The sequence below is a fragment of the Chrysemys picta genome, chromosome 4 (genome assembly GCF_011386835.1).
Source record: "Chrysemys picta bellii isolate R12L10 chromosome 4, ASM1138683v2, whole genome shotgun sequence".
NCBI lineage: Eukaryota > Metazoa > Chordata > Testudines > Emydidae > Chrysemys > Chrysemys picta.
In genome coordinates, this window is record NC_088794.1 from 20000979 (window position 1) to 20028024 (window position 27046).

At 49.0% G+C, this 27046-nt stretch overlaps 1 protein-coding gene and 1 long non-coding RNA gene across 2 annotated transcripts in view; one reads left to right on the forward strand and one right to left on the reverse strand.

The window, feature by feature from the left end:
* CNTN2 (contactin 2) overlaps positions 1–10354 on the reverse strand; it is a 53697-nt gene extending 43343 nt beyond the window's left edge. Inside the window, exon 1 of the mRNA XM_005306413.4 lies at positions 10137–10354. The gene's annotated coding sequence lies outside the window, so the exon portion shown is untranslated. The remainder of the gene's footprint in view (positions 1–10136) is intronic.
* LOC135982910 (uncharacterized) overlaps positions 1–26637 on the forward strand; it is a 29705-nt gene extending 3068 nt beyond the window's left edge. Inside the window, exon 2 of the long non-coding RNA XR_010600395.1 lies at positions 26479–26637. This is a non-coding gene — a long non-coding RNA (uncharacterized LOC135982910). The remainder of the gene's footprint in view (positions 1–26478) is intronic.
* Positions 26638–27046: the final 409 nt, after the last annotated feature.

The following is a 27046-nucleotide window of genomic DNA, read 5'->3' on the forward strand; positions in this document are numbered from 1 at the left end:
TACATGTTTGTACAGCACCTGGCATAATGGATCCCTGATCCTGAGTGAGATCTCTGGGTGCAACTCTCAGAGACAAATGTAATAAGAGTTCAAAATACCCAATATTACAGAGAGACCTTGAACCAACACTTCAATATTTGGGGCTATTTGGAATCTAGGTCTGAGTTTTGCAAAGGGACCATTTCTTTGTAACTGTGGAAGCACTGTGGCCTAATGGATAGAGCACTGGGTTCGAAGAGTCCTGGGTTAGAATCCTGATTCTGCTGTTAGCCTGCTGGCCGACCTTGGGCAATTCACTTCCCCTCCCTGTGGCTCAGTTCCATCATCTGATAATGACCTGCTTTGAGAAATGTTGATGGAAAACGCTCTATAACTGGCCAAACCAAATTCCTGCCTCCCGCCCTGGGAGTGTTGGGTGTTTGAAATCTGCATCCGAATATGGTTCCTTGAGCCTGTCTCCACTTAATCCTTACAAGCCTAGAACTATTAGGTTTTTATCCCTAAATGTCTGCAAATGTTGATTTCACCGTGTACACACAAATGATGAAAAAATATTTCCATAGATGATGATCTAAATGTACAGCTAGGCAAAGTAAGAAAAACGCTGCCTGAGACCTTAGTCTGATTTAAAGATATTTACTTGGTCTATTTTGACATGTCATGTTGACAGGTTTTGTTTGAATGGTATTGAAGCTTTAACTTTTTGAATCAGTGTCTACTGTTGTTAAATAATTTATTGTCTGATTCCCCATCCCCGCTGAATAACTTCTCTCAATGGTGAAAATGTAAGTTGATTAAAAATAGGAAGAAGTACTAATTCATCACTTAGGTGTTTGAAACTGTTTAGGCTAATTTTGCCTCCTGATAGTAGGTGCTGAAGTTTAAAACATTAGGTCCCCGTAACAGGATCCCACTATGCCAACATACTGTGTTTCAAGGCCCTTTAGAAACATGATTGAGTTTAACCTCACCACCCCCTCCTCATACAGGGGGTATTGACTATTAACTCCATTTTTCAGATGGGGAAGCTGAGGCACAGACAGGCTGTGTGAGGTGGCCAAGGGCACATGGCTGAATCAGTAGCAGAGGTGGGATGGAATCCAGGTGTCCTGACTCTGTCCCATGCTCTGTCCATTAGATCTCCAGAAAAATAAAATCTTCTCCAAAACAAGAGAAGGGCTTTTGGCAAATGCTTTTAATAAAATCTCTTGTTCTTAAAATCTTGCATCAGCCATCATCTGTGCACAGCTCAGCAAAGGGAAATTCTGACTAAAGCTTACGGCATCCACCACACCGACAATTCCCCAAACATCCGAAGAAGTGGGCTGTAGTCCACGAAAGCTTATGCTCTAATAAATTTGTTAGTCTCTAAGGTGCCACAAGTACTCCTGTTCTTTTTGCGGATACAGACTAACACGGCTGCTACTCTGAAACCAAACTACCTGCTCTTCACTGTCGTCATTACCATGGTGGTGTCAGGAGAAACCCTTTGATGTGTGGGTAAAAACAGCTTCCTAGCCCTGAGGTAGTGTCTCTGCTCTCCCAGCTGCTGGAGGGTGCATTGCGTGGCAAGCGCCAAAACCACAGGAGAGATTGTAATGATGAAAGATACCCCCTGCCCCTTGGAAAGCCTCAGTAATGTCAAAGGGCTCCAGCATCTCTAGAGCACGGTGATTGCACTGCTGCTGCTCACTACTTGCGTTGCCTCTAAACTTACCATGTGGGCCCTGTCACAGCATCAGCACTCGCAGCTCACTGCAGAGGCCGGGGCAACAGCATCCCTAGCTCTGCCAGCACCTAGTTGCTGCACCATCAGCTCATTGCATTGGACTGTGGGGGAGCTGGCCACGCTCGCCTAACGCTAGCCCTGGCAGCACTCAGGAGACTGGAAAGTGGTGACCACCCAACGCCCCCGCGCGGATGCACAAGTAGGATAAAGTGTTCATCCCTTCCAGCCAAAGTGTGGCTCAAGCAAAACAATACTTAACGCCCCACTTTTATTTAAACCACATTGGGAATCATTGTATCCATGTGATCAATTCCAGCGCCCTTTGACCTCCTCGCTCCACTTTCTGTTCCCTACTCCATGATGGCTGGAGCTATTTTTAACATCCGGAAGTGTCAAATAGCCCCTCCTGAAAATAAATAACTACACCTCTACCCCGATAGAACGCCAAAAAAATCTTACTGCGTTACAGGTGAAACCGCGTTATATCGAACTTGCTTTGATCCGCTGGAGTGCACAGCCCTGCCTCCCCCCCAGAGCACTACTTTACCGCGTTCTATCCAAATTTGTGTTATATCGGGTCATGATATATCTGGGTAGAGGTGTGTAAAGAGCCTACCACAAAAATCTATCCCTTTCTCCTCCCAGATTATGGATCCACCACCAGATTACACAGCTCTAAGAAGTAAGACCGATAGCTTTATAAATTGTACCATAAATAACAAAAGTAAATAATTCAAGTCTTGGATCAGGGTCAGGAATCAGGATCGATATTTTATAATCCTTCCAGGATGGAAACACCTGCCATATCCCACTGGAGAGCATGGGAATTCTCCCTTTACCACAGCATTAAACATCCTGCCAGGTTGTAAAATACTGGACCGCACAACTGCTGTCAAAATATATGGATCATAGGTCTGTTATAAACAGGGCACACTTGTAATGAAAACAGCTACAAAAACAAGCAAACGGGCTTCCACGTAACTCGTTTTCCAGCTTTGTTTCTTTCGTTTAGCAGGGGCCACGCTCTGCCTGGACCGCTATAAACACACAGAGACATGTGGTGGCTGAAAAACATTGCAGATAAACATTACATCTGAGGGTACATCTACACTGTAGGGACTCTCCCTCCCCCCCCCCCCCCCTTGGCCCCACCTCCCAAAACTCCAGAGCAGCGGGTCTCAGAGCCTCGGTCAACTGACTCGGACTTGTGCTGTGGGGTTAAAAAGAGCAGTGTAGACATTCCCGCTTGGACTAGAGCCCAGGCTCTGGAACCTGGTGAGAGGGAAGGGTCTCAGAGCCCAAGCTCCAGCCTGGGTGGGAAAGTCTGTGCTGCTACTTTTAGTCTGTACTGCGAACCTCGCAAGCCCAAGTCAGTTAATTAGAGCGCTGACTGGCTGCTGCGGGTTTTTTTTTTTTGCAGTATAGACCTGCCATGTGTTGCCCTGATTTATAGAAAGACTGACGTAGATAATTTTTAGAATTTTTGTCTGCCTCCGTTTGCCTCATATGATTTCTCTGTGGTACTTTTTTGTTACTTTCTGAAGTTCTGCTGTTAACCTGTTTCTAAAACCATCCTTGAAACCCCCCTGTTAATTATTGAGTCTTTAGCATGTATGTTTGCTTATATGACAACATTGCTGGTTGTTTTGTTGTTTGAGATAATCTGCTTGTGCATTGGACTGGTGGATGGGTACATGTCTGGCCACGTGCTTTCATTCCTAGAGAGAATCCCACATTCAGAAAGGCCAATTGCCCTTCCCAAGAATCCAACCACATGGATGTAGTACTCCTGGGAATAGTGTTTGCAGAGCGGTAAAGACTCTGGTCATTTTAGAAATCTCACTTGCCAAGGATGGTGGTAGCACAGCGGTTTGTTGAGGAAAGGGATCATGCCCACAACTACACAGAATGGCTACAGGGAAACCTCTATCAAACAAACAACCTAAGGGACAAGCAAAATGTCAGCTGCTCAGTGGACTAATAATTCTGACTAGTGTATGTAGCACAACTGCCTTCTACTGCAGGGAAACAGAAGTGAGGATATGTATGTCATAGACCCTGTATTGCAAACATTAATTCTGCTTTAGCAAGAGCAATGGAACCCTGTGCATTTGGCTCAGGGAAGATCTGCCCCTGTAGTTGCCATCAGGTTCCAAGTGGCTGTGAGGTGCAGCATGTGGCAATTGTGGTGTTCAGGGGGCTGGGTGGATTTGCTACTTTTTGAACAAAAATTTCAAAGCATTTTACAGAGATGGGGCAGCCTTTCGACATAGTCTCTAAAGGCCAGACAAAATTGTGTTGGAAACCTTGGGACTGGTTTAAAGTGGTGGCTTAGGGCAGGGAGTTGCCTATTGGGACTGAGTCCTTGGTGCAAGTTCTTAATGAACATAGCACTTGAAAAATGTATTAAGACTTTATTAAAACAAGTTGGGGCTTATAAATGTTTTTCCCTTAAAGAATAAGCTTCAGGTATGCAATGAAATATGAAAACCTAAAAAACTGGCCTTGCTTTGATTCATCTAAGGTCAGTTTTCACATGGGTGCCCATGTTTGCACGGGTGTGAATGGTGTACTCAGTTGTGTATCGATTCTGCACTGTGTTCAGCTGTGTGTGTACACATGCACATGTGTAAGAAAGAGTCTCCGTAGCTGTGGAGTAATTGAATGCTCTACGTTCTGTAGATCACCTGCTGTAATTGGAGGAGAAAATAATAATACACATCACTAAATTCTCTGCAAATTCACTCACGTGACAAAGGTCAGGGTGGCTTCATTCCTTTGAATACTAATTGACATGATAGAGAATAGCATTAAGATGCCCTAGTTCCAGTCTACTCTGATATTGTTCTACTTGATTTAACCCTTTTCTCTTCCTAAAAATCCTGGGAGAATTCGTTGATCTTTACTCCTAGGCCATTACTATCTACTTACCTTCTCCCACAATGGGATATGGTTAATGCTACCAGTTCTAAACAGAAAGATGCCTCCAGTGATTCATCAGGGCACAACAGTTGCCTTGGAAACAGCAGACCCTGTAGCCCAGCTCCCCTGGCGGGGTTACCTGCTAGACAGGAGACAGGAGGGTGGGAACTAGCTACGGTTGCACCTTCAAGAGTCTAATCCTCAAAACTTTGAGGTCAAAAAGAAAGAGGAGTGAATGGAGATGCCTCAGATCTCTGACTCCTGACAGGATTGTCACAGCAATATCCTGAACATGTGCTTTCCACAGAGGTTCCACTGGAACGTACGCACTAGAACCAGCTCAGATAAAATAACCTCTGCTCTGAATCTTCTCCCACGTCTGGATCTCAAACAATTCCCTCCCTTCCCCTAACTGCCACATTCTGGAACTCATCACCCCTCCCCAGTGTTGCCTAGTTCCAGAACAGGTGATGAACCTCAAGCCCATGGCTGCTTCTAGAACTGAGCATGAGCCCTGAGATGTTAAGGGGTGTGTGTGTTTCTCTCCCCCCCCCCACTTCTGATTCTTATCTCTGGCAGGAAGTTCTGAAATACTACAAGAGAGGCTGTTTGCAGTATTTTTAACCATATTGGGAGGTAGAACAGCCAGAAACCTTATGTAAGCGTTTGCTCTTGCATGATTTTTAGCCCAAATTTGCAGACTCAAGACATTCATAGTGCTTGAATTAGCAACCAAACCTTCTCTCCAAACTTCAAGTCTGAATCTTGTAGACTGAGAGCTTCTAATACCGCATCCCTGGGTGGGTTGTTGACCATGGGAATTGAACCCAGGGCTTCTTGGCCTCAACTATCTGAGCTAAAAGTACAATATTTGCTAGCCAAGGCTCATCAACCTCTGTCTGTGACCCAGACGCTGCTAGAGGGGGACAGAGCACTACACTGAGTGTAGGGCTGCCAACTTTCCAATTTCTCAAAACCGGACACTACAGCTATGGTCAGACTTTTCTGTATCAAATACGTAGCCACATGTATGCTATCCAATGGCCAAATACAGACTCGCTAGCGGCAGTGGAGAGACTCACAAGATACAATTACAAATGGGATGTATGAGTGAGGCAAGGGGGAGAAGGGAAACTGGCTTTGACTCGCCTTTGTTGGCATACGCTTCAGAGCACCCGGAGGGAGCCCTGGCCTTAGGTTCTCCACAATGTCCTGCCCTGACGTACCACTGTGATAGCATGGCTTCAGACTGAAAGCGCAGGGGCTTCCTTTAGCAATTCTCCCCACCTCCCCCCAGCAAAGCAAAACAACTTTGAGCTGCTGGGACTGGCTAGGGGGGCTTCCCAGCGCACGAGGGGCTGGTACCTTTACCCGAAGCCCCCACCCACCAAAGGCTCAACTCACCATAAAGAGAAGCGGGAGGCTGAAGGGGACAGTGTCTCTCCTGCTCTGTCCAGCAGTGGTAAAGAGTTTGTATGGGGTGGGGAAACTTGCTGCAGCCGTGCAGAGAAAGAGGACATGTCCCTCTCCAGCCCAGATGGGACTAGCAGTGGGGGTGTCTCCAACTCTGCCCCTCTCCGGGCCAGCGCTCTGGGGTTAAAGGGGCCTTGGGCTGGCTGGGGAGGCGACAGTAGAATTGCGGTAACTGGACTTTGGGTCTCCAGTCAATACTTCTGACCGGAGACTGTGCAGGTCCCCCGAAAACTGGACTTTCCAGTCAAAAACTGGACACCTGGGAACCCTGAGTGGCATGTTGCATACAAGCTCTCTGGGGCAGGGATTGTCTCTGTCTGCCTTGTTTGTACGGTACCAAGCACAATGGCACTCTGACTGGGGCGCTAGATGCTGCTGCAATATAAATCATAAGAAGCTAGAGGCTGGAATGAAGCTGTGTGTGTCTTGTGTTTGAAAGCTAAAGAATAACCGTTCATGCCACTGAGGCGATTGTTCTGTGTAACCTGATCCTACACCCGGTGGCAATTTGTCGCTCTCCCGTGGCTGTTGCACTGCGAGCTGGGATGGAAGTCTGAGGTGAGGTGGCTGAAAATGTTGGTCGAAACCAGTTTTCTGTCAAAAAAAAAATGCTGTTTTGACCCAAATTCTAGGCACTACCACAATACAAATAATTAATAGTAGCAGATTAAGAAATGAGGGGAAAAAAAGGAGAGAGAATAAAAGCAAATGGAAGGGGAGAAGAAAAAATGAAAGGAAAAGAAAAGAGGGAAAGGAAAGAAAGGAGAGGAAAGAAAAGATAAAGAAAGCGATAAAAGATAAAGAAGTGAGAGGGAAAGAAAAGGAAGGAAAAGAGGATACTAGAAGGGAGAGAGAAGACTGAAGAGAATATAGATAAGTGTGGTGTTCCATGGTGTGTTTCCACAGGGCAGGGTGGGGCTGTCAGGCTGGGGAAAGGGAGTGGCTGTGCAGTAGTGAGCCATAATTGCAGTTCTCCAGGGGCAGGAGTTTTTCTCCAGCTCACCCCACTGCTACTACGAGATCCTGCCTCTAGAAAGGCCTGATGCTGTGCAACTCTAGCTTCCATAGACCCCACTGGGAGCTGCAGGTGCTCATCCCTGTGTTCCCTAGAGTGCCTGTCTGGCCCTAGGGGGGAGAGGCCATTTCACCTTGTGAGCTCCTCCTGGGAGAGACAAAGGCCAGTGTTCAACGAGAAGTGAACACGACTTTGGAGGCTGGAGTGGAGGATCACATAAGGTCAAACCCCAGAGCTGAATTTCTTTGAGTGTTTGCATCGTTTTGGGGCAAGATCCCACTTCTACCAACAGACTTCTGAAATGTAACTTTATCACTCTCTAGACCTAACAGCGAATTTCTAGTGAGCTTCGGCCACAGGGGGAAGCTGTTGTTGTTTACACTGTGAGGACAGCCCTTTGTGACGGAGCAGGAGTCTGTGCCTGGGAAAACCCACCCTTGGTCTGTGAGGGATAAAAGTCATGGCTGGAAGCAATTTTGGATTTTCACCAGTTCATGGGGAAAAGGGGATGTTTTTTCCAGCTCAGCTCAAGGTGAAACCACACTGTAAAGTCGACGTGAGCTTTTCAGGCTGACAGTGTCTGAGCAGACCCACTCTCCTGATCATCCAGTCCTAGAGTATTTTAGAGTACTCGGTGCAAGCCCTGCAGCCTCATTGCTATTGTAAGATGTAGCGTGCTGGACTGTTACTGTAGAATACTATGATACATTTACTTGAGGGTAACTTTCAAAAGTTAGCCTCAATACTGTCTTTGCAATATGCAGGGCACCTTGGGGGAAAAAGATTTTTACAAGTGCTTTAGGTATTAAGGAGCTCAATGAAAGTCAATGGGACTTGTGTGCCTGAATTCCTGAGACGTCTTTTAAAAGCCTCCTCTTAAAGTACGCGTGACCTGAAACACTGCTGGTAGCCCAGTGATTAGAATGAGCATGTTGTGTGTGTAAGGGATGCAGGCTCTTTGGAAGAGGAGGATATGATGCCAACTCAGAGTTTGGCTATCACAGTCCTCAGCTGACAAGTCAAGGTTTGCCAGTTTTTAAACCCAGCCCCTCTCTGAATTGGAGTAGCAGGGAAACAGTCCAGATGGCCTCTTTTCTTGCCCTGCTTTGCTTACTGGAGAGGAGTCAACAATGAGACTTCCACTGAAGTTCAATATTCCCTTACCGCGAGTGCACCTTTCACCCAGCACTTTACTGATTCACTGACCCGCTCTCAGCCACTGCTCGGTCGGCTCTTAGAAGCTGATTAACAGGACACTGCTGTTTGGGACAGGAAGTGAAGAAGAATCCAGTTGAAACAAAAGGAGGCACTGGTGTTGGGCTAGCATGTGTGCGCACTCTCAGGCGCCAATGCTCTTAGGCAGTGTCACTAAATGATTAGTGGCTCTTATTGGATTTAGGAAAGATTCATTTCCAAATTGCTGTCCTCTGGGTAGCACTAGCTGATGCTTGCTAGTTGCATCAGAAAGTGAGGTTCCCTGCCCAAAGTTGCACTGGAGCAGGGCTGGCGAGGGAGGAGAATTGCCCAGGACACTGCTGGGAAGGGTTTTAGTTCCTGTCCAAGGGATCAACTAGTGTTCCTTTCTTTAAAGAAAAATAAACTAATTTTAAATGATCCGCCCCCTCCCCCCGATTAAATAAATCCATGATTCTGAAGTCCTGGAGAACCTTTTAAGCTGTAGGGAAGTCAATGGAACAGGATTGGATGGGATAATGGGGGAAGGGGTAGGACCCACATTCTAAAACACAAGCTGCAGAAAACCGCCTCGGCCACTATTGCATTCACCCTGGCACTGACGCCGTTTGAATGCCTGGGTGCAAAGGAGGGCTTAGCCCCTGCTGCCTGTGATCTCCTGCGTGTCATCCATCCCTCTGTCCTCGCTCCTGCTTGATGTTGCAGGCCCAGTATTGAGGCTTTTATCTGTGACTTAATTCAGGCAAGCCCCACTGAAAATCACTGTGGCCCCACCAGCACCCTGTGCAGCTGTAGCACTTTGTAGTACCCAGACACGTTACACAAGCCCTCACCAGCCTGAAGCATGGACAAGTATCCTCTGTGCACACAGAAGAGCCTGAACTTTTGCCCTCCTGCCTGAGGGTCCTAATTAGGCGCAGGGACAGGAGGGGGGACGCTGGTGGCCATGGTCTTTCTGATCCCCTCTTTCTGCAGTGGAGAACTCAGGTTCACCACACCCCTCTGCCTGCACCCTGCTCCAGATCTCTCCCAGCTTATGTTTACAAGCTGCCTTGGGTGCAAGCTAGGGTGCCCAGATAGCAAGTGTGAAAAATCAGGACAGGGGGTGAGGGATAATAGGAGCCTATATAAGAAAAAGATCCAAAAATCGGGACTGTCCCTATAAAATCAGGACATCTGGTCACCCTAGTACAAGCCTACAGAGTTCTACAGAGTGGGCAGGAGCATTGCCTTGGTGAGCCGCTCTCTATGCTCCCTGCCCTCTGAATCAGAAATTCAGGAGCTGTGATCATAGCAATGGTCTCTTTAAAGTGCCACCCCAGCGTAATACCACACCGTGAAAGCAGGGCAGTAAAACCCAGCACTATTCCACACAAGCAGCCTCTGTTTTACATCCCTGTTGGTTTTTAAATTGCTGGATGAGGGTCTCTCTATTCTTTCACCAGAACTGACACATTCCTGGACATGTTCTTTGGATTCCCCCCCCCCCCTCCCACACACACGCACTCCACCCCCATCCCTTTTCCAGCACAGCCAGTGCCTGCATTTCCTGCAAAATGATCACCATCTGATAAACGCACAAAACCGGCCCCACGCTGTAGCCTTAGACCATCCCCTTATGGAGCTGGTGGGTGGCTTGCAGGTGCCCTAGGAGGTGTTACCCATGCCATATTCCCTGGAAAAGATGAGCATCACCCTGGGGTCACTGAAAGTTAGCTTGGCTTAGAAATGGTTCCCTGAAATCCAGATAATTCTTCCCCCACCTCGAATCAAGGCGCAGAGAAGCAGAGAGAGACCACTTACCTTGGGCTGGATGACACGTGTGGTGATGTATGTGCGCGTGTGCGTGGCGTGTATGCAGGGGAGATCCTAGAGCCCTCGATGCTGCAACAACCTTCCTCTCTCCTGCCCGCCCTCCTCCTTCAGGCGAGTTCTTGCTTTGTGCTGCTGCTTGCCTGTGTGTGCCCAAAGCCACTGCAGCATCTCTGCATAAGGATGTGCTCCTCCCTCCCCGCCCTCCCCTGCTCGCTCGCTCCCTCTCAGCCAACACTCTGGGTCCCTGGAGAGTGGTCTCTCGCTCGCTCTCTGTCTTTACCTCATTTGCCTTGGTCCAAGGACCAGTCAGAGAGGGAGGGCGACTTGCAGCATCATACATAATTCATGCTCTGCCTCAGTCTGGATCAGAAAACCCCTGCCCTGTATTGATTGTCTCCGGCTCCTCACCCCATCAGTAGGGCAGAGGGAGGCACATGGTGCGCGGGAGAAGCAAGTGAAGGGTTAGAATTCCAGGGTGTGAACTGGGAAGTGAAGGGCTCCGTGTCCCGGGCTGGGATGTGAAGGTGAATTTGCCAGGGGAGGGTCATGCCTCACAAAGTGTATTACCGGGTAATAGACACAGTGAAACCCTCTTAGACTGAGATCTTGAGGCACCCCACTGAGCAGGGCACAGAATGATGCAAGCCTTGATTTGTCAGCTCAACACCTTGTGACATGCTGCTGGTGAGGGAGAAACTCTGCTTGCAGCCAAGTTTACTTGGAGTTGGGGAGGAAGGGAATTGACTGTAGATCTCAGGCCCATCTCTTAAATACATTCAGATCCAAATTTTCCACAGGTATGGGGGGAGAGAGGGGCAAGTTCCAGTTGTGCCCCATTACAGAGAGAGGGCTAACGTCAAAGCTCGGACCCAGTTCATAAACTTCCTCTCATGTTCCGGGAGGGCTGGGGTTCAGGATTGTTTCTGCTGCCTACAGAAGCTGGGGTCTCCGCTTTGCACCAGAAGCAGGTGCTGTAGTGATCTCAGCTGACAGGCGTCCTTGGAAATGTTATTTCTGTCTAGGCGTATGTCTGCCCCCCCTGGCAGGGGTGTCTGAGCACCTCACAGACTGTAATGGATTTATCTTCCCAACAGCCTTGGGAGATAGGGAGGGAAGGGTCACTATCCCAAGCTGCAGATGGGGAACTGAGGCACAGACCATTTAAAGGACTTGCCCAAGGTCCTACAGGGAGGCTGTGGCTGAGCTGAGAATCGAATGCACATCTCCTGTTCCCAGCCCAGTGCCTTAACAACGAGCCCATCCTTCCTCCTCTGTAGCTGTCAGAGATACAAGGGGGAGGTGAGACGTTTATCACGGTAAAACCGTTCTGTGTGTAATGGGGCAGGGATGCCCGTGAGTTAGCAAATCTGTTCCACGGCGCCCTGAGGGCACTGAAACCCCAGAGCGAGGGGGATTTCAAAGCATGCTGCGTCCCGGGGACCTGCACACAGTCACTGGTTGAACTAAGGTGTGTTTTTTTTTCTGCTAGCAACTGAAAATATGTATCGTCCCCCAAATCAGAAATGAGATGAATATGGAGAATAAAAGCAGAGTATCCCTCTGCCCCCACATCCAGGTCTTTCCGTTCATTTGTTTAGATGGCCAGAACATGGGAGAGGGCACTGGTGTAAGCAGGTGGGAGGCCGCTGACTTCAACGGAGCTGTGTCGGCTTCCACCAGGCTGTGAATTTGGCTCAGGATTTTTCTCCACAAGCCGTGGAGACGGGAGGCGTCAGGTGCAGCACAGGCGTCAGGGCAGGGCTGCCCACCTCGCTTCCACCCTGGAGAGATCCCTCTGCAGGGCGAGACAGGAATTCACTCTCCACGGTCCATCCATCCTTGGCCTCTCTGCTGAGACTGCCCAAATGGGTGCTGGTTGGTTTTGTGATGTAGGCATTTGTCCCTGCGGGGGTTAGATTGAGATCCCAGACTCATTTCACACACCTCCTCCTCCCCAAGCAGCTGTAGATGATAACCACTGGCTGTCGCTACCACCCAGAGCGGCATCACAACTTTGGCCTGGCCGCCGCCTCCGTTCCCCTGTGCTAATTAATATATTCCACCATGCTGCAAAGCACATGGTGAAACTGGACACTGTTCCCAGATGGGAACTCTCCGCACAGCCCTCGGGGCATGCTGGGCAATGATGAATATGCCCTGAACTCCCATCCAATGACAACACAACTTAGGGTGGCTAATCAAACAGCTCTCAACTCAGACTGTGCATGTTTCTGGATTGGGCGGGGGAGACGGGGGAAGGTTGCAGAGACCCCCCCCCCTCACTTACTATCCATTCCATCTGTCCCTCCCTGACTCCAGTGTAGGATCATTAATAATGTAGCGACCAGGTTTGGGTCTGTCCATTCATTAATGGCCTGCCATTACAGAAGAGTAATTAATGCATTAGTGTCTCTGTATTGATTGGCGGGGCTCCAGAAGTCCGGCGTCCTCCAGCCACGTGGGAGTGGGAAGGAGGAAAGTTGTTTTGCAACTTAGTGGGTCCTCTCGCAAAGAGGAAAAACAAGATGTTACAAAACAAGAGTGCATTTGTTCTGTATTCCTCTCATGTATCTATCCATTCCTCTGTCCTGCCAATTGCCAGAGTTTGACTGGCTGAATTCCTGCAAGAGTGAATTCCACAGGTTAACTTTCAGATGAGATGTAAACCCAGGGTTGATTGGTTTGGCTGTACTGTATTGCCCATCTTTGTAGTATCTGAGCACTAAGGGTAGTATTGAAAATCCCCTGGCATTTTTTGCAGTATTTTGTGGTGTTAACCCAGTGTCTCTACCAAAGTTCAACACAAGTATCTGCATTCTGTCTCCTTAAATTCTCCCTCCAGATTCAAAATGGATACGAGATTCCTTTTCACTTCTTGCTCTAAACTGTTGTGCCGGGTTGCTGTGTGCACTTAAGCATCTGCTTCGTTTCACCCAAGATATAGATGCATTTCCTTGGTGGGTGGGTATATAGTAGAACCTCAAAGTTACGAACTGCCTGGTCAACCGCACACCTCATTTGGAACTGGAAGTACACAATCAGGCTGCAGCAGAGACCATCCCCCCAAAAAGGCAAATACAGTCCAGTACTGTCTTAAACGTAAACTATAAAAAAAGAGAAAGTTTAAAAAAAGATTGATAAGTTAAGGAAACTGTTTCTGTGCTTGTTTCTTTTTAAATTAAGATGATTAAAAGCATTTTTCTTCTGCATAGTACAGTTTCAAAGCAGTATTAAGTCAATGTTCAGTTGTAAAGTTTTGAATGAACAACCAGAAGGTTTTGTTCAGAGTTAGGAACGACCTCCATTCCCGAGGTGTTTGTAACTCTGAGGTTCTACTGTAATTGGTCTATCAGTTTCTGGGTGAGCTTTTTGGACCCTTCAGGCTGACAGGTATTGTCTGTCGCTGGCACTTATATATAGGGCCGGCTTTAGGCCAATTCCCCAAAATCATGCCCTGCGGGTAAGAGGGCCCCGCGCCTTAGGCTCACCCAGTGGCGGTGGTGGGGGGATCTGCTCCGGGATCTTCGGTGGCATTTCAGTGGTGGAGGGGGAAGGGGGGCGCTCCGAGGTCTTCGGTGGCATTTTGGCAGCACGGATGGGCCACTCCGGGGTCTTCGGCATTTCGGTGGCGGGGGGTCCTTCAGTGCCGCGGAAGACGCGGAGCGGACCCCCCGCTGCCGAAGTGCCGTCAAAGACCCGGACCGCGGAATCGGGCCCCGCAGGGCCTAAAGCCGGCCCTGCTTGTATACTATGATGAGGGGCTTCACAGAAATAACATAGACAGATGAACATTGTCACTGTTGCCACTCCCACACATAAGTGAAGTTTTATTCCATGGCGAGCAGGGGAGGGTGATGAATCTGGATTTGAAGTAAATCTCTGCTAGGGTGACCAGACAGCAAATGTGAAAAATCGGGACGAGGTGGGGGGGGTAATAGGAGCCTATATTTGAAAAAGGCCCAAAAATCGGGACTGTCCCTATAAAATCGGGACATCTGGTCACCCAAATCTCTGCACACGTACAGTGTCAATGCTTTTGGCAGTGAGTGGATTCCATACAGCAGTCCCTGGTGCTTTGCACTAATAGCCTCAGTATGAGGAGGGTTGCTCACTCTCTTTGCTTTTAACCACTGGGGAATCATTGCTTCAGTGTCAATAGTAATCATTTATATAAGTCTGTGAGTTTACACTGTGATTTACAGACACAGGATCTGGTTCTCCGTGGCCGTGCATCTTGAGCAGTCATTCTGTGCAAAGTGCATGTGAAATGCTACTAGATCAGAATGGGTGCATCATACCGTGCACAGAGACATGCAGTAACCTGTGGCCTTTGCCACTACAAGGGGAGCAAGCAGGCTTAGCACAGGATAGAAAGGAGGCCAGCTCTGCTTAGTGATGTCTGTGATAGGGCTTTTATCTGGTCTCACCTGGCCCAGCCCGGGTGTGGCGTGTTGCACACACAACTTCAAAATGAGAAATGCTGAGCAGGACGTGGGGTGTGCAAGCGATCTGATGCTGCCATGTGGTCAGTAGGGAGCCTTGCCCTAGTAGCAGGACTAGTGTGGAGCTGCCTGCCACGTTGGTGCAACCGCTGCTCGACTCCTGTGTCCAGTTCTGGTGCCCACAATTCACGAAGAATGTTGATAACTAGAGAGGGGTCAAAGAGGACCCACAGGAATGATGAGAGGAGTAGGAAACATGCCTTATAGTGCTAGACTCAAGGAGCTCAATCTATTTAGCTTAACAAAGAGAAGGTTAAGGGGTGACTTGATTATATTAGTATCTACATGAGGAGTAAATATTTAATAATGGGCTCTTCAGTCTAGCAGAGAGAGGTGTAACACGATCCAATTGCTGGAAGCTGAAGCTAGACAAATTCAGACTAGAAGCAAAATGTAAATGTTTAACAGGGAGGGTAATTAACCACTGGAACAATTTACCAAGGGTCGTGGTGAATTCTCCATCACGGGCAATTTTTAAATGAAGGTGGGATGTTTTTCTAGAAGCTCTGCTCTCGGAATTATTGTGGGGCAGTTCTCTGGCCTGGGTTATGCAGGAGGTCAGACTAGATGAGCACGTCTGGCCTCAGACTCTGTGAATCTGGCCACCAGTTACTTTTGCCTTGTAGCAGGAGGGAGACCTCGGAGAGAGGCGTGCGGAGCCACCTGCCATATTGACCCGATGAGCATCTCATCCTAAGTAGGTCTCCTTTGTTGTACCCATTCTCCGCACATACCGTATACCCTGGAGTGCAAGGGGAGCCCTGAGGCATGCTACCGCTCAGTTCCGCTGAGCTATCAGCCTGGCATGCGCTCATATCCAACCTCAAGCGTGGTGCTGGAGGGCAACAGCCTTGCACTCCCCTGCTGCAAGGGCTTGGTGGCATCACAGCAAGTGAGCCACGTGTGCCGTGCGTGGCTGCATACGTGATTTCTCTGATCGTCTATGGCAGTTTTGCTGGTCAGAACAGAAAAGTACAGATTGGAATCTGTTGACCTCCCCGTGCCGGGACCATGTCCCACAACAGAAGGCCATTGATTACTGTTAACGGAGGGACCAGCCTGGAGGAAGCCCAGGCGGAATGTTTGAAACATGAGCCAACTGCCGCAAAAGCCAGGGCTGTAAATCAGTTGGAGGGAGAGATGGAGAGCCTGGTGACGGGTGAGGCAGCGGGGTTATCGGTACAGCTGAGAGTGCTGGAGGTAGAAAGGGCTTTTGTTCGGCCCACGGCAGGTGAACAAGCAAAGCTTCTATAAAACAAATGGGATGTCTTAGTGGGTTGGCAATGGGATATTCTCCTCTAGGACAGCGGATGGGACCGGACGCCCCAGGCCAGCTCAGTGTGGCCCAAGTGAAATATGTTTCTTGAGTCTCATTTCAGGTTCTGGCAGACTAGTGGCCACATCACTCATTATCCCCCTCTCAGCAGAGAGGACAAAGCCTTGAATGGGCCATGGAGACGGAGATTGCTCCAGGTCAAGCCTGAAGCACGATGGCCAGGCAGTGTTGGAGATGCTAATGCTGCTGTCTGAGTTGCTTGTTCTGGGGATGGAACAGATGGAGAAAGCAGAAGAAACCACTTTTACGGGCAGCAAAGACTAGAAGAGGCTTACCGAGCGTAGGCAGACTCTGTCTAGCTTCCTATATTGAGTCCATCCCTGTGGTATCTGGGCACCTTCCTTTGCAGGGGAGCATGTCTCTTTAAGACGGGCGTTCTCGCTCACTCCACACAGCAGGTAAAATTAGTGGCACTGCAGGCTTTGCAGAAGGAATTTCAGGCAGAGTGCATTTGCCCAGATTGTAATTTGTCTTGGAGTCAGAATACAGAAGACGCCTAATTGTTTTCCCGTTATCACAGCTAAAAACCAACCCGCTTCCTCCCCGCAAATGTCACTGATATGAGTGCTGCCCAAGGGTTTTCCCCACATGCTGCAAAGGGCTTGGTTTTCTTAGCAAGTTTTGTTTGGCGTGCAGGTGGCTATCTAGCAGTACTGTCAAATAGCTGGGGAGGTTCAGATGGTGGTCATCTGATGCTCTCTCACGGGGTGGGGGGGAATGTGGAGAGGATGGCTCTTGGTTAGAGTGATGGGAAACAGACTAAGGCCTGCGTTCCACCAAACGGGGTAATTTAAGGCAGTCTGCTGACATTGATCCAGACTCCCGGGAGGGTAGGCAGAGGTCAGAGGAGAAGTGGGTATGGTTATCCTGCTATAAAGAGCGACTGTGGCTAATGTGTGCACGTCTCTCTCTCAGTATTGATTGCAAAGACGAGAATGGTTCCATTATCAGTCACCTCTGGCTAATAAATATTTTGTTTCCTTTATAAATGATGGCGGTAGCAGGAGAAGGTGGGCCGAGTGTTTTTTACTGATCTGCTGCCTCGGATCATCTGATATTTTGGAGGGTCCAGGGAGTTCTCCTCAAAAGGGGGTGACTTATAGGCACTCCCATGTGGCCCCCACCACTGTAGAATCTAGATATCAATGACTTTACCTTCCATTATCCTTCCATGTAAAGTAAGGAAGAATTATTATCTCCACTTTAGATGAGGGATCTGGTTGCTTCTGCCTTCTCCTGAAACACTGCCGATAGGTTGCTACCAGTCTCAATGGGACCAGTTGTCTGATCTGATATATGGTAAATCTGAGCTTCCAAGTGGTTTTCCCTCCAGGGAGCAAACTCAGTCCACCCACAGCTGACTCTCACCAGTTATCCATGTCCTCACTGTTGGGAGTGCAAAACGCCCTTGAGGAGAGCAGCGATGCTGGTGGCTAGGGAATAAGGTCAAAATTGACTTGAGCAGAACTGGATGCAAAGGAAGTGAGAGAAACCCTGAGTTCAGTCTGCAGTTGTCTCTTCCACCCATCTACACTGAGGGTACGTCAGCACAACAGAAATCCCCCCGCTGCAGCTTGAGTCAGGTGATTCAGACTTGCGCTACAGGCCTAAAAAGAGCTGTGTAGACGTTTGGGCTATGGCCGGAACTTGGACTGTGAGACCCCCCCTCGATCTGGGTCTCAGAGCCTGGGCTCCAGCCCGAGCGGGAATGCCTACACTGCCACTTTTAGCCCTGCAGTGCGAGCCAGAGTCATTTGACTCAGGTTCTGAGACTTGCTCCTGTGGGTTTTTTGGTGGTGTTTTTTTTTTTTTTTTTTTTTTTGGCAGTGTAGATGTACCCTCAGAGTCCAGGACTCCTCAAATGTGACATTGATTTGTAGCACTTTGGTGCACCTCCAGGACCGGTTCACCCCACTTGGGGAAGAGGATCAATTAGCGGTCTGGCCCACCCTGTCAGGAACACCTCACGTGGGCCTGGCCGGCTGGCTGTGAGGTGTTGCCAGTGCCCCAGTTCTCTTGTGTGGATGTGCCGTACTGGAACAGATGGTGGGAGGAGTGCAGGCCAGGTTGTGTTTTCTGAGCCGCGGTGAGGAGCATCGCTAAGCACCCTGCCCTTATGCTCTGCCAGGGGTTGCAGCAGACCCTGCAAAATAAGCAATCCAACAACTAAATAAACAACAGGGCTGAGTACCTGAGAGGTGCAGTTTAAACAGGGTCTTACCAAAGCTGCTGCTCCCAGATTTTGATAGACACCCTTCCAGGCCACTTTAAACATTGCCTGACAGATGGTGCAAAGTGGTGTTCTGGGGTTTCCCGGGCTTTTATCCCATTTCTACTTCGGCAGTCCAGGGCTGAGGACCCCCTATTCCTTTCCCTTCCGCCTCCTCAAATCCAAAAAGGTCTGGGGAGCTGGGCTGGTCAGTCGATCCTTCCAGTCCGGCTAAGTTTCTACAGCACTGGGCTATCAGGGCACCTAATGCAAGTATTTTAGATACTGGATTGTGGAGAGCGAAGGGAAGAGTTCAGGTGTTTGCGGGGAGAGAACCCACTGCAGCCACAGAGGGAATGAGAGGCTCTAATACTTTCATCCTATTAGCGAGATTTGGAGCAATTACAACTTCATTAGCCAAATAGGCTCTTCTGTTCATGGAGTTCTCCACCTCCCCATAATCTCCCCCGCCTCCCCACTTCAAGGCTTTGCACCAGGGATCTGCTGCTAAGAGCACTGCAGAGCAGCAGGGAGGCAAGGCAGGAACGGATGAAAAACACTGTGTCGGCCAAGAGGGAGATGAGGCGTTGCTCGCCCCCTCATCTGCCAGGCCTGGGCCCAGAGACTGATGTGTGGGAGGAGGAGGGAGCCAGTTTAAACCCTGACTCTCTTGTCTCTTCCATATGTTTGCTGACATGCCCGCGTTTCCTCCTCCTTGTGACTCCTGATACTGGGAGGGGAGCACAATGTACACTGGGGGACACGTGACTGCCCCACATGTCACCTGTGGGAGGAACTTCCAGCCCCACCTCCCTGGGCCAGGGCAGCCAATCCCACTAGCTCCTGGGAAGCTGGGGCCACGAGAGTGGGGAGCATGTGCCTCTGGGCCCCCCAATCTGGGGGGACTCACAGCACCCGTGTCTCCTCAGAGCTTGCGGACAACTCAGTAGGGGGGGCCCAGGGCCCGGGCAATGCCCCTAACTCCGGCTGAGCAGAGGCCAGGAAACTTGCTCCCGGTGCTTTCCCCAGCAACCCCCTGCCCTGCACCCAGCCCTTGGGCTGCCACGCTCTCCCTGCCCCACCAGAGTTACCTGTGGGGACTGGAGTGGAGGGTTCTGTCCTTCTCCCGCTGCGGCTCCACGGGGGCACGTTTGGCCTGATTGTTTAACGTGTGTGCCCTTTACCTGAGCTTCAATGGATGGATTACAAGCACTGACTCTGTGGTGCCACTGAAGGAGTTGCTGTTTGCCCCTACGCTCCTGAGTATAAGAAACACACCAGGCTGGTGCTCAGATGAGAGTCCTGCATTGTTAGAGAAGAGCATGCGGCAGTCTGGACTCTGGGGTATCTCCCAGCTCTGCCACAGGGCTGCTGCATGTCGGGGAGCAAGTTCCATCCTGTCCTGCACCTCAGTGTGTCCCCTGTAAAAGGAGGATAATAATGCTCCCGTTTCCCAGAGGCATTGAGAGGCTTTTGTGACAAAGGTAGTTAGTGAGGCGCTTTGGGAGTGTTGGATGAAATGTAACACAGCTGTGCAAATTATTTGAAAATGCTGTTCACCATTATTGCCAGGCTTCTCTGAACCATAAGGGAAAAACGAAACCCTTGTTATAGGCTGGAATGTGCGTGCGGCACAAACATTTAAAACTGCGCAAGATAGAAAATAAGTGTGAAACTAGCCGTCTCTCCCAATACCTTCCCTGTTCAAGAGGGCACCAGACAGCCTCTCTGGGATTCGTTTAATTCCGTCTCTGGGAAATGGGCCTTTCCACCTGCTAAACATTTCGTATGGTGCTTGCCTGCCAAGGAGCTGACATGGTGCCAATCCAGCGTGTGGAGGTGCTGTATTAAGGGCGCAAGTCACCAATCCAAGGGCTCCTTGTTGCAAAGAGGAATCTTGCACTGGAAAGGCTGAAGTGCAATGAGATGTGATTGGCTTGAGTGGGCAGGCATTGGTATTTGGAGCACTCGCTTCCTCCTTGCCTAGATGGCAATTCATTCCCTTTACCCAGGATGCCTCCAATGCTCTCTGTCTTGAAGACAACTTATTCTCCTAGTGCTCTGAAGGGCCTTCCTAAACGGTGTCAGGGAGATCTCCGGGACTGGTCCTTGAGAAACGCTGGCCTAGGCTGACTCGTTCATTGTGCAACCCACCTGAATGCCAAAGATCCCCCGGACTGTAATGGCTTAATCTCAGAGATGAACCAAGGCTCCCACTAGGGGAGATGCCAGGTTCAGGCGCTTGTTCTGTAGAACTACGCATCAGTAGAGCTCCCCTGCCTGGGCCTGGTGGCTCTGGCAGACACTCCAACGCCGCGGTGCCATGGACCATGCAGGAGCATGGATAGGTAGATACCAGGGGGCACATGGCTTGGTGGGTATGTATTGTATGATGGGCTCAGGCCTGCAAGATGCTGAATGTGGGGTGCTGTGTGCTCTTAGTTCCTGTTGACCTCAACAGGAGTTGAGGGCACTCTACCACTCACAGGATCAGGGCCTAATCAAGACAACTGCCAAGATTATCAGCGCTGGCAAGTGATTGTGAGTGCCGGTCACAGGGTGGGCTGGCCCTTTAAGGGATCAGCCCACCTGTGCCTCTTTAGCCCCCTCCCAGATCCTTTCCCCTGACCTGGCATATCCCGGCTGGTCCCTTCCTGACTGAGCTGTTTGCCTGCTTTTTAACTGAGGACCTGGTGATTTGCAGGGCTATCACCTGGCCTTAGCCATCTCCCAGATGGGGCTAACTGGGCACAGGAGGGGCTGGGCCTGCATCCCTCAAAGGGCCATTCCGTCCTGTGACAGCACTCAAACTGAGACACCTTAAAGAGCTCCACTTTTCAGAAAGCACTGCGCTCCTGTCCACTGTAAATAAGGCCCTTTACAGTGCTTCCAAAAATAGAGGTGCCTGAGTCAGTGTAGTCACTTGACAGTCTTGGCCAGCGTGTGCGCGGCTTTGCCTGGGGAAAAAAACGGGGGCCAGTTTAGTGGATAACAAAGGATGGATTGAGCCTTCTAAACGGCCTGATCAAATCCATTTCAGTGAATAGTTGAGCAAACCACAGAGCTGCTAAAAGGATTCACTGTCTTTTACACAGTAATGCCCAAACTATTACTCATTGTTTATAAGGGGCCAAAAGAGTGTGTGTCACTTTATAAATGCAGGGTGAGACGTTCCCTGAGGAACTTGCTTTCTTGTTTGGATGGATATGGTACGAAACGCTGACAGAACATTTAGCACGAGAACCCACACCCCCTAAACACGAATGCACTACTGTAAGTGAGTGCAAAAAACCCCAGGATCCATGAATGTTTGCCCATAAGGGGGGAATATTGTAGGTATTCAAATATTACAAAAGTGATATTAAAATAATGTTAAGGAACTAAAGACAAGCACACAAATGTGAGGAATGCCCCGCTATGAAATACATACCCAATTGGGATAAAATGAGAGAGGCTCTTAATCTTCTTACTTCAGGGCCTAAATATTCACCCGCTTGGATCAGGAAGTAATTTCCCCTTGCGGCAAGTTATTGCATAAATATCGGTAGCCACATTGCATTTGGCATTGACCTGAGACTTCTCACCAGAGAAAAGATGGCAGACACCTAGATTGGTCTGTTTTAATATGGTGACTATTCCTGTTAAGCTTCTAGTATCCCTACCCGTTTAGGACAGGAGAGAGCGATGAGGACAGTTAATGATGACGGGAAAGTTTTGATCAAAGCCTCCTGCTCTGTTTTGTGTGGTCACCATGCTTCGTATAGTTTTGTCTTCAAAACGCTATAATCTCGCATTATATGGATTGGCTACCTGAGGAATTCAGGCCCCAGTCCTCTGCTGGGTGCAGCTCCATAAAAGTCACTGCCTATCCTGGAGAAAGTCACTGGAGGCAGCAAAACCACACCCATGTACACCAGCGGAGGACCTGGCCCTGAATTTTGTAGGCTCTCGTTCCATATAATGCAGGACTGGAGCATTTGGAAATTGTTAAAACTTTGAAAACAAAAACCGCTATAAGTTGGGCAAGGGCCAGACAGCTTCCTATGTATCCATCAGTGGTTTATTGTTCTAGGGCTTGATCCTTCCCTCTGGTTTATGGCACAAATCTTTCTGAAAATCAGGCACTGCCCACATTTGCACGAGTACAGGGAGCTCTTTCTCCAGGATACATACAATGAGGAAACGTTGTCGTGCCATTTTGTTTTATGTATGTATGGGTTTTTTTTCTGGATCTGTCTTCTCTGCCAAGTTTTACCAACCATAATATTTCATGAGCCGGTTATGAAAGCCGGGAATTCTGATGCTCATGCTGCTAGCATAACATACAAGGTATACATATTCTTATCATGCTGGTGGGGCTTGAACACCATAAATAAGACCTTTTATTGTCCACACTGTGCAAATAAATATTGTGCAGTGATTTCTGCTCAAAGAAAAGACTCTGCCTTTGGCCATGTGATTGACAGCCCCTTCCATGTCTTGATGGATAGTAACCACACATGCAGGATAGTCAGCCCTCCCTCCTCCGCCCTTGTCAGACAAACCAGTCAGAGCTCAGTCCTACAATAGGTGACTTCAGTGGGTGTCTTTACTGAGGACTGGGGGACTGGGCCCTTAATGAGGGACAGAGGTGACTGTAGGAGCAATGGACGTTTCCTTTCCTGTTGCTATGACTGAGCGTGAGACTGAGACAGGCTTGGTAACCTTGGGGACTGAAGTTATTGTATTATTATTTATATTGTGGTAGCGCTTAAAGACCCCAGCTGAGAGTGGGGTCTCATTGTGCTGGGCCCTGCACATAAGAGCGGCTTTTTTTTTTTTTTTTTTTAATCCACAGAACTATTCCAGTTTTGGGAGCTGCAGAGCAAAGCACTGCACCACCCTGGCCACGTGCCTCACTGCTGTCCTGGAGAGACCCGCCACCCCAGGGGTGAAAGGAGAGTTAAATTTCCATGGCCCATTCATTCCTTGGCCTCTGCTGAGCCCAGCAGAGGGGCTTAGCTGTGGTGGTTGCTGAGGTGCGGATGCCTGTCCCCCGAGAACGGGCTGAGGTTTTTCCTTCCATTTAAACCAAAAATACCAACAAATCTATTAAAAAAGACAGCACAGGAAAAGCTTTTGCCATTCAGGGACAGATGCACTCGTCAAGCCTCCGGGCGAGGTGCAGTTTGCAAACGTGCCCGAGGCCTTGGGTGTACTAGGGATTCCAGCCGTTGGAGCAGCTATACCTGTGTAAATCCTCAGACCTTTACCGCAAAGTTGCTATTTGCACCAGGGATGCTCACACCTTGAAATCGGGCTGCGTGGAACCAGAGCAAAATGCAGTCTTTGCCTGTCCACGTTACAGATTTGCAGCTACCCTGGTGGTGGGAACTGGGGCAAATCCCCCAATATAGACCAAGCTGGTGCAACAGAGTTCTTACAGGGCTTCCTAGACCTCCCCTCATCCCTGCTCCCAACCTCAAATCATCAAGGGACGGCACTCCTGGACTTTAGCCTATGGACGCTCCTCTCATGAGTGCCAGGGGAAAGCTCTGACTCTCTGAAAGTGATTGGGCCCTGCGATCTGGATAAAGAGCCCCATTCTACCATCTTCCCAATAACCTGGAGTGAATTGTCCTTTCCTCCAAAACTTCAGTCAGTGGGCGACTAATAGCCCATTCAAGCAAAAGGAACTTGCCCGAGGGCTGCAACAGCTGCACGTGAAAGAATTTGAAGAGAGCAGTACTGTGGCGAATGCCCGTTCTCAAAAGGACTGGAATCCTTCTAATCTGTTGGCTTCTCAACATCTCTTAATGTAATTTTCCGGAAGGTCAGATGGGAGGTGGAATTTAATCCAAGCTCTCCCTGGTGCCTATACAGATTTACCATTCCCCGGGTCCTGCTCTCCCAGTAGCTAATATGTCCAGGGGTAATCTGTTCAGTTGTGGATCATCAGCGACTTCCCTGTGCTGTAACTTTCTTCTGTCAGTGAAGGGAAAGCATCCTGCAAACGCTTCCCTGACGTGGCAGAAGGGCAGAGAGCATTGTTGCTAAACCTGTACTGCAGCACCCCTGGATGTGAGCATTCGGGGTGAGCGTGAGGTTTGCCTGTCTGTAGCAGTGCTGCTCTTCAGCACAAGGACGGTGCCGATGGTCCTTCAGATCGTCCACATAACATAAGCCACACAACGTGACATGGAGCTTCCCGTGTGCCTCCTGTTATGCGTTTCATTCTCAGGCACAGCAGTGACCTAGGCATTACAGGGACTAGGAGGGGTCTTCAGCCAGCAGCGCATCACATTGTTTTGGTCATGGCTTCAGTGCCTGGCACAGCAGGTTACAGCAACAGATGTTCTTGGCTGATGGAATCTCAACAGCCTCTGGTGTGGTGCCCCCAGATCCACCGAAGACGCGTGGCTATCCTAATACAGTGACCTGCCTCGTCAAACAGAACAGTTCGCCTGCTCTAGTAATGTAGGGTCCAGTTAGGCCCCCTTCGCTCCTGCTGAGTTGAACCTAAGGGTACTGCAAGTCCCACTGGAATCCCTGGGACTGCCCGTGAGATGAGGCACTAGTCAATAGGACGAGGGGTGGCGCAGTTCCATCTTTAAGGTGCAGTTACAGCTTTGTCATGTTGCACTGACCAAAGAGCAGATTGTGGGTATGTCTGCAAGTCAATCCGGGGGTGCCCAGCTGAAGGAGACATCCCCGCGCTCCTCGCACTGCCGTGGCTACGGTACTTTTAGCGCAATAGCTCGATGCGAGTGGCAGAGCGGCTAGCTGCTTCCAGTGCATTCCTTTCCAAGATGCTAGGCATATACTCAGGGTGGGTAGCCCCTCCTGCTGCTCGCACCGCTGTGGCTACACTCTGGTTTTAGTACGCTAGATTGATCCGAGCCAGTGTGGGTGTATCACCCCGTTTGAAATGTAGACCTGCTGTGCAATTCAGAAGTGTTATTTGGTCCCTGGTTTCTCCTTGCTGCGTGGGGGGAAGTACCCTGTGCTATCTCTCTGCTTAGGATAGATTGCTTTCCCTGCCATGCCAGCCCAGATGGAACGTTGTGGGGGATGGAGTTTTCCCCATGCTTGCTCTCTTCGCTTGGGAAGGAGAGAAGTGGCCCTGTGGAGCCTGCATCCACTCCGGTAGGCAGTGTGGCTTACTAGACCGAGCACAGGATTGAGCCGCAGGAGGATCTGGATTCTATTCCCAGACCTGTTACCGACCAGCTGCGTAGTCTTGGGCAAATCACTTCTCCGCTCTGTGCCTCAGTTTCCCCTTCTGTAGACTGGGGCTAATGACACCAACCTGCTTCGTAAAACAGTTTGAGTTCTACTGATGAAAACCACTATAGAAGAGCTAGGTGGTATTATTCTTATTACCAGCAATAAAGGTAGAGAGTGCAAGGGAATAAGGGGCACTTGATGCTCTCTTACACACACTCCCCCACCCCAGGTAACAGTCTGACCCTTACTGAGCAACATCTGAGCCATAATGGGGGCCCTGTTTCCCCTTTGGAGTAGGATGGAAACAAATCTCAGGCTTAGATTCAGTTTTGAACAATGTTTTTATTATATGTTTAGTGTTCTCTATACAAAAAAATCAGTTTTTTACAGTGATTCTTACCCTCCCCCCCCCACCAAAAAAAGATAACTGAATATTTTGGCCTTTTTCATTGCTCATGCAGTCAGTTTATAAGTCCATATATTAAACATTTCTCTATAGTCCATAAATCGTCTTGCTGTAAGCCTTTCTTTACAGCCTCAGATATGCATTTATCACGGGGGGGGGGGGGGGGAGCAGATTAACACAAAATAATTGTGTTTTCTTTTTAAAAAAGGCAAATAAATACTTAGAATGTATTAGAACGACCAGGAGGTTTTAGACAGAGATGGGGGTTAAATATTTATAAATGAAAAACAAAACTGAAAACCATAGTCCAATGTTTTCTTTCCAACACGAGCTGTGGAAATGAATGCTTAAAACTCCGTTGTGCAAAGGAAGAAATCTGTTTTGCAGATTCGACATGGGTTCGGACTGCAATTGACATCACAATCCGAGAACAATGCCCACTTGAAAAGAACACATGGAGAGATGGGCGTTGCTGGGCAAAGGGAAAGCCACTGATATAGTGGAGTGTTTAAGAATTGGAAAAGCATTATTATTTCCTTTAATAAAATGGGTTGTTGTAGTGCACGAAACACGACGTTTTTCATTTGTACAAGGTTTTATTTTTTTATTGCTTCACTGAAATCTTTCACTGCTAGTACAGAATTAACCTGGTACAATGCACATTGTTACAGGTGGCAATCACTGCTGTGCTAGGACACGCCCTTTGCATCTGGCTACGTTCCAGGAAATGAATTCAGTGCCTCAGAATTCTTCCCGGGTCAGGACAGCTGCTAGCGTGGATGGGAAAAGGCCACGATGGATCGACTGAGTGCTGCTGGTCAGGTAAAGCATGTAACAAGAGACAAAATCCTAATGAAGGTCAATAATGCTTCCCCCACCTTCTTAGCTGTCCCCCCCCCCAAATATCTACAGCAGGATGTCTCTGACAAATAATGGGTTGCATCTTGTTTAGTCACTTATACGCAATTCATAATAGGCCGATCAATCTCTGTGGTCAGAAACTTAGTAGAACAGTTGACCTCTGGGTCATTTTTTGCAGGGTGGAAATGCGGGAAGGGGGAAATGTGTGGGTGTGGGGAGTGGGATGACCTAGGTAGTTTCCAGGCAATTTAGACTTCAATAGCATTTCTGAAAGCAGGATTTCAAGACTATGAGCTGTCATTCCATAACACAATCGATCCAACTCCTATATTTACTGTCTCTAAGGAAAATTAGGAGCAGCCTCAATATCATGCATAT